We start from the raw sequence: 13,574 nt of genomic DNA, 5'->3' as shown, positions 1-13,574 counted from the left end.
AAAGTATAGATTTGCTGCACTAATAGCTAATGCTTTTAGTGTCTTTTACTGGAAAATATTTGGAAACTGAATTGATTAGAGATCTGTCAGAATTGAATGTTATTGGTCTTAATTTTTTGGAGATCTACTACACTTCCGAAAATCCATTTTAAAGAAGTAACATATGTACCTTACTGTCCTACGAATAAGACATGTGAAACAAGTAAAGCTTTCTACTCATCTTTTAGATGTATACATCATATTGCTCTAGATTTTGACACAGATTCATCAGGTTTCCTTTACCTTTTCCGAAGAAAAATTCAGAGGCAGATTCAGATTCAGATTCAGATTGAATTGACACAGGAGGGACAGGCTATTACCAGCCACTCGCGGTGCCCCTGGACGCCGTCGCTCTCGAGGTCGAGGTACTTGACGGCGATGTGCTGGGGCTCGAGGAGGCCCGGGCGGAGGCGGGCGTCGACGAAGCCCTTGTAGACGGGGCCGAAGCCGCCCTCACCGAGGAAGTTGGCGGCGGAGAAGTTCTTGGTGGCGGCCTTGAGCTCGTCCAGCGTGAAGGCGTGCAGCCTGGTGGTCTCCAGCTTCCGCGACAGGTCCTGCAGCGACAGCGACCGCAGGTTCGCCTTGCTCAGCCGCCGCAGCTTCGGCTTCCCCCCTCCGCCGCCGCCGGGGCGCTTGCCCCCCCTCCTCCCGCTTCTCCTCCTGACGCCGCACGCCGCACGCGCAGCGCAAGGATCCGGGGGTGAGGAGAAGGACGACGCCGCACTCCCGTCGCCGCCCGACCCAACCTCCCTCGGCCCGCATAGTATACGGCGAAGGGCACGATCCATTTAGGATCCTCGGGCCGATCCTTGATCATCGACTCGGGCATGTCTACAGCCCAGCTCTTTCACGGGCCGATCCAATCCAAACTCGATCTTGTGTATTTTCGGCCCGTAAAAAAATTGTAAATGCAGGCCCATGATTTTGGAGGCCCTTCCGGCCCTTGGATTCACACGATCCGTTACCAGGCCTACTCACGCAGGCCGATAAAACACCTGGACCCTGCCCACCCTTACACAGGGGCGCCGTAACCCATACTGTAACCCGTGTGAGAGCGGGCCGGGGTGAGCCGGGACATATTTCCATGTGCTTTGGCGTGTTTTATTTCTGAAAATTATGTCTGAAAACATAGAAGAGCAGACCTCACATCGGTTGGGGAGCGAGTGGATGGGGAACAGACTGCCAGCGGTTACAGGGATATGATCGCAAGGAGATGGGCCATTAGTTTTTTTTGGGCTGGGCAAAACGGTCATTTGACATGGTCTGGCTATATCTGCAAAAAAAAAACAAGTGTAAGCAAAAGATTTCCATGAAAAGAAGTAATGTAGGCTTTTCGTATTTAACTATGGTTAGAATTCAAATTTGCAGAAAAGTGGAAAAAAATGTGTGTTTCAGTTTTGCAACAGAACAATTGGTTTCCTAGAACCATGTTCAAATTAATCAGACTGGTATATAGGGCTGCGTAAAAGAAATCAAAATCAATTGAATGGTCTAAAAGGGTAAAGAAACAAAGAGGCTCAAGTTTTAAGTGGCAAATAGTTGAAGCCGAGCTGTAGGATGCAAATAGTTGAATCTAACATTTAACTTGTCAAATTTTCGATTTCCTCTCAGTAAATAAGGGGAGGCATTATCATTTGTTCTAATAGTTTGGAACTCATACTTAGCAAAGATTTATTAGTGGCTATTTTCTAACTCCAATTTTAAAATGCAGCCGTGGTGTGAAGCAGAGTATAAAAGATTCCGCAAGCTGAGTTCTGTGTTGGCCATGAACTGCCACCCGAGCTTACAAGGAGCAGGGTGGACTATCTCCAGACAGCCAAATAGGGCAAGAGATCTGAACGTACCGTGGAACAAAAATTTTGATCTTCCTGCAGGAATCTGAAGCACAGCAGATAGATCCTGAGAAGCCTACAACACGGCAAGAACAAGGCTTGAGTGTACTGAAGGAATACTTTTTCTTTATTGCAAACATAGGAGCATTACTGAACTCCAGTAGCATTAGTTTTGGGAGTCAGAGTTAATGTACTGTGTACAATGGAAAAGTAGGGGATAATGACTAGGCAAGTTTGGTGACCGGAGAGAGAGTTTTTTTTTTCAATTCTTGGGAAAGTTAAACTTTGGGTTGTTCTTACCAGTTAACGTTCGTGAAACAATTACAGATGATGGCAGTGTTTTCCGCCATACTTTCTGTTTGTGTTGTTGTGTCCTTTATTTGTTTACCTTTTTGTGAATTTTTTATTTGTTTAACGTGTACCTCCTTGGTGTACTTGGGCTCAGGTGGGTGAATAGATGGTTGTTTACTTGTTTTTTTAGCTGAGAAATCAGAGGTTTTCAGTATTTCCGTATGGTCCAGGCTTGGACAGTTGCTCTGGTTGGCATACGCTAGCCTAGGCGCTTTCACTGTTTCAATTTCGTTCACATTTGTAATTTGTTGAAGATCTGAGCATGGTACAGGCCTCCCTGCAGGGCTGCATAGCCTACCCAACCTCAAGAAGCATAGCCAATAATGCGGCCATCCGATCGCTGCCCAAATGCGGCCACACATGTTCACTGCAAGAACTGGAGATACCAAGTCTCTGCCCTAGGACTGCCTACCAAGTTCACTGCAAAAGTTAGTGATCAGGTACTGCCCAACCATCCAGTCACTGCCCAAAGTGGATGACATTCCAAGTTCACTTCGAGTACTAGATGTCCGTCTGAGCTTAAGCGAGGAGCTAATAAGGCATTGCCCCAAGTTGATTGGAACCATTCCGACAGTAAGAGCCTAACGAACAGGTAACCAAGAGGTAGAATTTTCTGCTGATCAATTTCTCTTGCTTTCCCTGACCTCATAAGCTGTAGTCATGTCCCTTTTGTTTATTTGATCGCAATTACTGTTTTCTTTTCAGTGACTGCTCTTTGTATTCACGATTCTTACTAACGAGCAATAATTCACAATTATTATTCTTTTCAAGTTGCCTCGCTGCATTTCTGCAGGAACCCAGGAATTAATATGCTGCATAAAAAAATATATTTCATCATTTCTAAGTTACTTATTTGTTCTGCAAAAGTATGGGTTGCTGACTGCGTTCACAAAAGTGCAGACCAAAGCATGTGGAATCCAAACCACAATATGGTCTTCCAGAATTGATTGATCCCGCTTGTTTCGTTTTGGGGGCTCGAATAATGACAGAACACAGCTTGATTCTCGAACAAATTCTAGCCACATTGGATAACTTCATCTCCAGACACTTGCCAGCACATGTCAAGCTATTGTTATACAGTAGCTGTCACATCGAATCTTTCGATACATGTATGAAAAACGTGCTCAGATATGAGCGCGAAAAAAAATTCTATAGGAAAGTTTCTGACTTTTATGTGCAATTTGCGTTCTGCAGGACAGGTACGAAAAAACCAATGAGCATCAGAATTTCAGTTTCATTCAGCTAGCCGTCCATTTACAAACGAAAAGGAACTTGTAGCTTGTACAGTGCAGAATTGACCTCAAATGCATTTCAATCAGCGCCTTCAGATTGTCGAAGACAATGCATTTCAATTTGGCCGGATATGTGAGACGGCGCAAAAGGCCAGAACGGAATCAACGGATCCTCAGGCCCTGTTTAGATCCATAAATTTTACATCAAAAAACATCATATCAAATATTTGAACACATGCATGGAGTATTAAATAAAATCTATTTATAAAACTTTTTGCATGAATGGGTTGTAAATCGCGAGGCGAATCTAATAAACCTACTTAATCCATGATTTGCAACAATAATGCTACAATAATCATCCGCTAATTATGAATTAATTATGAATTAGTTAAGCTCATTAGATTCATCTCGCGATTTACAATCCATCCATGCAAAAAGTTTTGCAAATAGATTTTATTTAGTACTCCTAAATAGTAAGATTCCATTTTAAAAATTTTACACCTAAACATCTAAACACGGCCTCAATCTCAAAAAAAAAATAGCGTCTTCATATTGTCAGAAACACCTGCGAATAGTTTCTGTTCAATGGTAATCTCTGTCTCTTATATAGGAACCAATTCATCGGGCCTTTGTTCATCTTGTGATACGTCACTGCTAAGCACACAGACCAGCTGAATAAATTGGCCTGCATAGCCTCCTTAGTCATGCGTGCTCATTTAGCATCACTAGCAAAAATGCCAGTGCGTGGGCAAAAAATATTTGTATAATGCTTGTTGCTATAGAAAGTAGAGAGTGACATTTTAGTCAAATTCGGACATATCAATGAAGAGTGGAAATGACATTGATGCCCCTGTATATTTAACAGTGGTAATTGCCACGATACAGGCTTGCACTACCAGCTTGCGCAGTGAGAAGAAACTGATAATTTGACACTGTAAATGTTGGGCTTTGACTATTTACCATCCTAAAGTTTAGTTTTGACTATCTTCCACTAAAAACTTGGCCTCTATGTTTCATTGCCCTTTTAGCCCATTTAATAGGCTTTGGTTTTCTTTTTCCCAACAAGAACATGTCACATGACAATTCAAAAACAAACATCTGGTCAAAATCTCTTTTCCTTCGAGCTCATCAGTGCACTGAAGATATATTTCTGCAAATTATGTTTGAAAAAACTCAATCTGTGAGGGGTAGGATGCCCCCTCAAGGATTAATGTAAGAAAAGAACTCTCACACATGCCGAGAAAACTCATGAATTCCTACCCCACCCTTACACGCCGTAACCCATCAAATGCATTTCAATCAGTGCCTTCAGATGGTCAAAGACAATGCATTTCAATTTGGCCGGATACGTGAGACGGTGCAAATGGCCAGAATTGATCCTCAATCTAAAAAAAACTGGTGCATGACGTGCGCGTTCATGATGATATTTGTATTGTTTTTTGTATTTTTTCCATCAGTGTTCATTGATATCCAAATAGCATAAGTAGGATCTGATAGGACACGCATTCAGAACGAACGTAGTATCATTAGGATAAAGTAGATGATTGCATAAATTTTCATTTTCACACCAGAGTACGAAGTCTTAAGTACTAGGTAGTACAAATTCCATTTCAAAATACAACTTCTATCTCGGACTGGGCGTTCCAGACCGGTCTATGGACCAGTCTGACCGGGGTACGGGTATTTCGGGAGGCATAACTTTCTCATCCGGACTCCAAATTGGACGTTCCATATATGCATTTCTATCGTATCGATGAGATCTAAGCAATGGTAAAATCCAATTGACAATTTAACAAACTTACCCTAACCAATCCGACCAGTTTGTGTGAGAGGTCTGACCGGTCTGCCCAGATTGTCTAGAAAACACAATTTTGGATGTCAAAGTATCGGATACGTATGGTTGTCTATTTGTTAATTTATAGAGATCTACATGATCGAGCTGTGAACGGAGGGCTGAACCAATTCACATACCGGATAGATTAAGGCCCGCCTAAATAACATAAGACGGACCAAAGTGGTTGTGAGATTCAAAAAATCCAAAATGTTTTCCGCTCGCTGGTTGGTTCTTGTAGTAGCGATTCCGATGATGAGTGATGGCACAACGCTTGGTCCTTTGCAGACTGTGGGCTTTGTCGACGTTTTTTGCCCGGCGACCACCGGAAATCTTAACCATCTTTCACTAGATTTATAATCTTTTATCGTCCACTGTTTGAAATTCGTGCAATAGTTATAATTACATTTGAGATTGCACTGGACGACCGGGGTATACACACAGCAGTGTGTCGCTTGGAGCAAGCAGGCGATGATAGGATATCCACGTGTCGTGATGCAAGGGAAGGAAGGGGATGGGAAGTTAAACAGATTCCAAAATTCAATCGGCCTTTTCTCTTCAACCATACATCCAATTAAAAATATGTTTGAACCATAGTATTTATTGGAATTAATGCAAGAAAATAAGATCCAATATGCTATTTTTATTTTTTTATCTTTTTTTAACAGTTCAATATTTTTAATATACTTGCTCAACAATTTAATATAAATACTTTTGTTGTATCCAGACTTGTGCCTTATGGACTCCTCGTCTCCCTCTCCACCTCAACCCACTGCCCCCCGCTGCCGTTCTCTCCGAACCCGGCTGCCACCTCAACACTGCCGACGTTCACCCCGAACCCGGCGGCCACCAACGCCAGCCCAGCCACCCCCTCGTCGACGCCCCAGCAAGGCACAGCGCTGGTCGTGTGACTCTCCTCCCACCGGAAAGTCCCGTGGCATTCCTACTCCATCCTTCAAGGAGGCTCTGCTAGTCGGGGTGGCCGCGCATGCCGCGCCGCTGCCCACGGCCACGTCCTCGCCGCGGAGCACGACCGCGCGGAGGGCCTTCCCTGGGTCGTGGTCTACCCACCGCCCCGGCGCTCGCCGACTCTGTTTTCGGGCCCTGACGCCGAGGGCTGGCAAACTGCGGTCAGCAGGAAATCAAGGCTGGCAGCTGGACGGGCCGCTCGTCGTCCCTCTCGTCCGGTGCCGATTGATCTTCGAGGGAAGTGCTTCAATTGTTTCTCCTCGAAGCATAGAGTGGCCTCCTGCAAATTCAGTACTAGGTGCTCCCATTGCCGTGAGTTGGGACATCGCTCCTACTTCTGCCCGGTGCGGCGGGCCGGGCATCCGGCTGTTGCTCCTCGCGTGGCGTGGCGTCCGGTTCCCGTCCTGACCCCGACGATGACGCCGCCCGGGCATGCGCTTGATGTCCCTCCTCAGACGTCATCGGCTACCCCCTCCGGCTCGGATGCGGCCCCTAGGAAGAGGCACAATCGGTCGCGGAAGCGATGCAGGAACCGCGGCGCAGCGGGCTCTGTTCCTGGTGGGGCAGGGGTTTCCCCCTCCCTGGTGTCAAGTGATGAGGAGCGTCATGCCGGCGGCGCCGGCCAGGTCCGAAGGCCGCGCTGGGTCATTCAACGCTCAATCGCTATTTCGAGACGGGAGGAGAACCTGGCTGGAAGAGCTATCGTCGTGTCTGTGATCGCTGATCATCCTGAGGAGCTGGCGGATTCCATCGTGCCGGAGATCGCTCATCGGTTTGAGATCGAGGACAGCTCGCTGACCATATCCACAACCTTGGACTTGCGAGCTACCTCTTGATTTCACCTGATGATGCCACGGCTATAAGGATCCTGAACGAGGGGCGGCCGGTCTGTAACATCCCAAAAATTCACCAAGATAAATTACTCGTTAAAAATAAATTTCAAAATCTTTTTTGTCGTTGAGCTTAAATAATTTTTTTTTAAAAAAAATCCGTCCGAGCTCCCAATCTCCCAAAATCATTTTTCGGTGATTCGCCGCTCGACACCAAAATCAATATATTGTCCCGACCCCGGAACCAATCGTTGTCTGTCTCTATCTTTCCTCGTCCTACGTGCGCGTCGCTTCTTGCCTAAACCGTGCGGTGCGCTAACGACCGACCGTCGCCGCAAATCCCGCCGACGTGTCCACTCCTTTTCTTTTCCCCCTTTTTCTTTCCGCTTTTCTCTTTTCATTTCTTCCTTCTTTCTTCCTTCCTTCTTCCTCCTTCCTCCCATGCGCTGTACGCCGAGCAAGCACAGCGCGTCGGCCCCCACCTTCAGCCCTCCACTTGCGGCCGCCCTGCCCCCCTCCCCTGTTTCTGTCGAGGGGGGGAGGAAGAAGAAGGGCACTTTTGCCCAGAGCCCCCTCCCTTCTTTTCTTTTCTTTTAAGAGCCCCCTCTCTCTATAATCCTTTTTCAAAGAAGCATCTCCCTTAATCCTTTTTCAGAAACTAACCCCTCCACTACACAAAAATATTTATGACAAGACCCTTGCCCCTTCCAAGAGTGACCCTGATGTTTCCAAATATTATAATCAAGTCCTTTCACTCTCAAAACTATTTACAAATAGCCCCTTGGACCCTTATTTAACCCCTAAACCCCTCTTTAACCCCTTGTTTCATGCGCCAAAAATCCTCCAATTTCCTCCAAATTCGACCACACCATTTCCAATATTATTCCGGCAGATGCTATCCAAAAATCCCTCAAAAATATTGTTCCTACCTCCATATCTTAATTTCCTCTTATTCGAGCTCAACGGTAAAACTTTTATTTCTTTTTCTTTATTGTGTACGTGCTTGTTTGCGTGCGCCGTAGATGACGGGGTGAACGAGGGAGAACCCGTCGAGGAGTTTGCCGAGCAGTACCGCGAGTCGGAGCCAGAAAAACCATACCGCGAGCAGGAGCTCCCGGAAGGCTTTGAAGACGGCAAGTCCAATTCCATCCTTTGATTGCATATTTAACCCAGTTTTTCAAACACAACTTATTGGCCTATTTTACAAAATTGTATATGATTTTACTGCGGAAACTCATTTGGTTAGCCACCCCTTGATTGCTATAAACATCCCTTGATGACCTGGATTAATCTCTAAACATGATCCATTCTGTTTAGTGGTTAATCACTGCTAGAATGCTTAGGACTTTATATTACACTTCAAAAATGATTACAACATGTTTTATTAACAGAAAATGCGTGAGTACTTTGGGAAAGGGAAAATTGGGATATTTGAGAAATGGAAGAAAAGAATGATTAGATGAGATGGATGGATGACATTTCTGTGTGATCTGTCATTTGTTGTTGGCTCGTACCTCTGTGGTTGAGCAATGTTGGGAGATATCCATCTTGTCACAATTACGGACCGAGTTGATGTGACATCTTGCCTAACCCAACTATCGTGCAACCACTCGATCATTGTGTGTGGCAACGGCTTAGCATAAATCCCACTAGCTAGTCTGATAATCATCAGGAGAGCTGAGAGCAACGGCTGATCAAGGAGACATGATAAGATCGTGGTGACTTATGCCCCGGTTAAACCTCAATGACCCCCTTGGTGGAGTTCGTGTTGGCTAGTCAGGTCTAGTTAAGGTGGGTAATGACTTTGTTGGGATCTGCACCGACACTAAGGTGATCGTGCTGTGGTACTCCACTTATGGGTAAAGTGTACAACCTCTGCAGAATTAAAACCTATTCGAATAGCCATGCCCACGGTACTGGGCGAGTTACGGTTTGGTCGCATAACTAGATTTTGGGATGGATGGTTTTATGGTGTGAGTTGTTTTTGGAAGGTGTCCGGCAGTTGTGCCGTGAGCTATTGTGGATGGGGAGTCCGGTAGCATTAAAAGTTGAATACTTTGTGTAGGATCAACCCCCACTCATTATTCAGTTACTAAAAGAATTGTTTTGAAAAAAATCTTTTCAAAAATAAACCCTTGCATGTGTAAAATCTAGCTTTGCTGCAAAATTAACCTCAGCCTTATCCTTGATTTATCCTGTGCATATTGTGATTATCCCCCTCCGGGGATGTGGTTGGACTTGTTGAGTACTTTTGTACTCACCCGATATATATACGTTGTTGCTTCAGTGGAAGACCCGGACTTCGTTGTTGAGGACGTCGAGTAGAGGTTGCGTCCGCACCCAACTTTGCCTGTGGTGTTGGCCCTCTGCAAGATGCTTCTATTGGCGCGATACTCTGAGTCCGAACTGGACCCCGTCTGGGTCGTGCTTTGGTGTATCACCGTAGCCTTCTTATTGCTTGTTATCGTTTGTATCGAGTGTTCTCCACGGAGGTTTGTACGGTGACTGAACTATATGTTGAATAAATGTGTTATCAACCTAACCTAATGAAACTGATATTTGTCACCCGGTGTCCGCTGTGCAGAGAAAGATCTTCCGTTTCGCGGCGTGGTGTTCCGATCCGGGCGATATACCCCCGGTGATTGACCTTGATATCCCTGAGCCGGCGGTGCCTGCAGGTCGTGATGGTCGGGAACGACCCTGTCTTCGTTACCTCGTGTCAATCTCTGTGAAATTGCTCGGCGACCAGGAGCCACCCGACGATGGGCCTGCTCCTCATCCGTCGCCAGAGGACGACGAACACCGGCGGCGGGGGCGGCGTGTTCGCCGTCTCTTGGATTCTTCTCCATCTCCGGTGGGCCGTGTGGGGGACGACCCTGCACAGCCCGAGGCCCAGCGCGCCCCGGTGCATTCCCGTCTGGGCCCGACAGGCGCTGGGTGCATGGGGCTAGGGTTGAAAATGGGACGGGAAAATCCCGTCCCGACCGGCTCCGTTTACCGTTTAAACCGACCGTAAACCGTTTCCGCGAAAAAAATGGGAAAACAAAACGGGAAAACGGGCGGGAACGGGAACGGGAACGGTTGGGGTGTTTTCCCGACCGTTTTCACGGTTCCCGTTTTCAGACGGGAAAATTCCCGCGGGAATTCCCGTATTTGTTGTAGTCGGCTGTGTTACCTGTGTTGGAAACATGAATTGTTGTTTGCATGTGTTCCACAAGAATTGTGAATTCGTGATTCACTTTACCTGTGTTTCTTAGTTATACGAGTCTTGTTTCCATGTTATTTATGTATAGTTGTAATTATTTTATCGAGTTAAATGTTTGAAGTGGTTGTATGTATTTTCCCGTTTTGAGTTATCGATTCCCGATCGTAATCGGCATGCTCCCGACCGATTGATTCCGTTCCCGATATCCCGTAATACCGATTTCGTTTTCCCGTCCGATTTTCCCGTTCCCGTTTCCGTTCCCGACAAAAAAAATACAGTTGCGGGAACGGTTGAAGAGTTTTCCCGACCGTTCCCGACCGTTTTCATCCATACATGGCCCTCCCGTGGCGATCCCTGGGCGGCGTGCACATCATTGAGCCGTCCGTTCCCGCAACCATCGCCGACCCGGAGCACAACGGGGACATGGTCGTTCCCAATGCGGCGCGCGACTCTGACGGTGCGCTCGCGGCGGATGCCTCGTTCCTCATCCCGGCCGCGCAGGACTTAATATCCTCGGCGCTCGTGCTGCCGGACCCACCTCAAGTCCCCGCAGGCGCCAACATCGCTAAATGGGATGTCACAGGGATGTCTCCTACCCATACGATCATCCTCGGCGAGGCGGCAATCTGCGGGTCCGCCTCCCCTGCTCTTGCGATCACCGGATCATGCCCTTCCGCGACTACTCTCGACGTGCCTACGAACTGTGGGGCTGCAGACTTACCGGGTGGCCCTCCTGTGCTCCACGGCCCTCTCCCTCTAGAGACCACCATGCTTCCGGCCCCTACACTCGTGGGTGTGGCCGTCGAGGCAGTGGTGCTTACCGAGGGAGAAGCGGCCATCGTTCACAATGTTGTTGATGAGGTTCCTGCCCTACACCCTGTGGCTGCCGAGCGACAGCATTCTGGGGAATCAGCTCCTGCTAGGGGTGGTAAAGGGCCCAACATTTTGAACTAGAAAATCTAAGGATCGGGCCCTAAAAGGGCCGGACTCTAAACATATGTATTTTTGAACTAAAAAATTTAAGGGCTTTATTGGGCTGTAAAGAGGCCACTAGGGCCATGGCCCATTACCAACCCTAGCTCCTGCCCCTGCATTTGCTGCAGGCGTGGCGGTCGAGTTGGGACCCCGGGCTGTGCTATCGGCGGGGGACTCCGATGCCGGATCAATGTTGCATGATGCTACTGGCTCCTCCCCTCCGCCGGCGGGTGGCGTCACCATTCCGACGCCCCCCCCCCCGCAAGGTGTGTGGGTGTGGCTGTCGAGTGCGCGCCTCATTTGGATGTGGATGTCGCGCTGCTCTCGTCGGTTGCCGCTGGTGCGGCTCCCGTGGATGACGTGCCGATCTCGGGGACAACCGTGCCTGAGCTGCTCCTAGATGTCCCCGTGGGTGCCACCACGAGGACCCTCCCAGACAATTTGATCGTCTACACCCGCACGCCAAGAAGACAATTGACCGATCCTCTACCTCCACCGGCTGTTGAGTTCATTGGAAGAGTATCCAAGGACGTGGATGCCATTGTTCATGTGCCAGTTGTACACAAACGAAGGGCGAAAACAGCAGGACCTGTGAGTCTACCCCGTCGCAGCCGCCGGATCGCGAAATTACCTCCAGAAGTTGACATAACTTCTGCTGCAACTATTTGCCGGAAACAGGGTTCACCTTACCGACGGTAAAGCGATTTTCGCCAACTAGCGGTATCGGTAAACCGGCGGTAAATCGCCGAAAACCGCTAGAAACCGCTCGAAATGACAATTCAAATTCAAAAAACCGGTAACCGTTGTTTACCGACCGGTAATCGATGTTTACCGACCGGTAACAGTCGTTTTTAACCGGTAAACACCGTATGACTTTGGAAAATTAAAAATTTTGGCAGCATTTCACTGTAATTTTGTAAATATCATTACTGATGGTATATATCAAACAATTATATAACATTTACACATACATAGAATAGAAGTTCATATCCATAAAAATAGAAATTCACATCCATAGTCCATATAGATCATCACAACAATAGTCCATGCAAATCATCACAACCATAGTCCTCACAAACCATCATCGTCAATATATATAATACATAGTAGTGGTTTCCGGTCCAAATGAACAAATGAAAATATATGGACATATTTGAAATATGAACACACATATATACATATAGCTAAAATGAACAAATTAACATCCAACTACCATGAACAAATGGATCCATATAGCTAATATGAACACATGTTTTTGAATATAGCTACACAACAAACATCTAAAAATCAATGTAAAATCAAGAAATACTCACAATGCAGTGGTTTCCGGTCCAAACGCGCCGATTTCCACTCGGAAAACGCCGAATACCGCTCGGGATTAGAGGATACCGCTCGGGATTACCGGTCCGAAAGTTTTTTTATTTTTTTGAGAGCCCAAACAGTCAAATATTTGAACATGTTCTATATTAGAATGATGTATGTCATCTCTACTTTCTTACCATATTTTTTCCTTTTTTATTTCAAATATTTTTGAAAATTTTAAATTCGGGCGAAATTTTTCGAAATTTACCGCCGGTATGGGTTGCCGCCTAGTAGCGGTATCGGTAAAAATCGGCGGTAACCGGCGGTTACCGATCGGTAAGGAAAACACTGGCCGGAAACTGGGACTTGCTTGTCACAGCCCTGGAAAAAAAAACGAAAAGAGAAAAAAAATCGCGCCCGGGCCCACTCGTCAGCCGCCTCCTCTCTCTGTTTCACTCGCCCCGCGCCGCACGCGTCGCCACCAGCCATCTCCGAGCCACGTGCCGGCCATCGTCGTGAGCCGTGCCGCCCCTTCACTCTCTCCTCACCCTTCTCCTTATCCGCGCCCGGCCCGTTCCCGTTCCCCACCTCAAACCCTAGCCCCCCCTCCATTGCCTCGCCGCCCCCTGGGACACGCCATGCACGCCTTACCTGCCCCGCATCGGCCCCGCCTCATTGTCGCCGCGCGCGACGTGCGCGCGCGCGTGACGCGCCACGCGCGGCGTCGTGGCCGCGCCCACGCCGCGGTCAAGGCCGCAGCCTGCCTTGACCCGGCCTGGGGTGGGCCGCTGGCCTTTGGCCCCACCTGTCGGCCTCTGGCCTGGCGGGTGTGGCTGCCCCGGGTGGACCTAGCAATTGTTGCTAGGGTTTCTTTAGGTTTATTTGTGCTGCAAACTTCCAAAATTCATAGAAATTCATGTGTAGCTCCAAAAATTGTGAAACTTATTTTGTTGGATTCCTCTAGCTGAGATCTACTTAAGAAAAATATTGTTTTGCATGTTACTTTGT

This window comes from Panicum virgatum, chromosome 1K (assembly GCF_016808335.1).
Source record: "Panicum virgatum strain AP13 chromosome 1K, P.virgatum_v5, whole genome shotgun sequence".
Taxonomy (NCBI): Eukaryota; Viridiplantae; Streptophyta; class Magnoliopsida; order Poales; family Poaceae; genus Panicum; species Panicum virgatum.
This window is presented reverse-complemented; position numbering follows the sequence as displayed.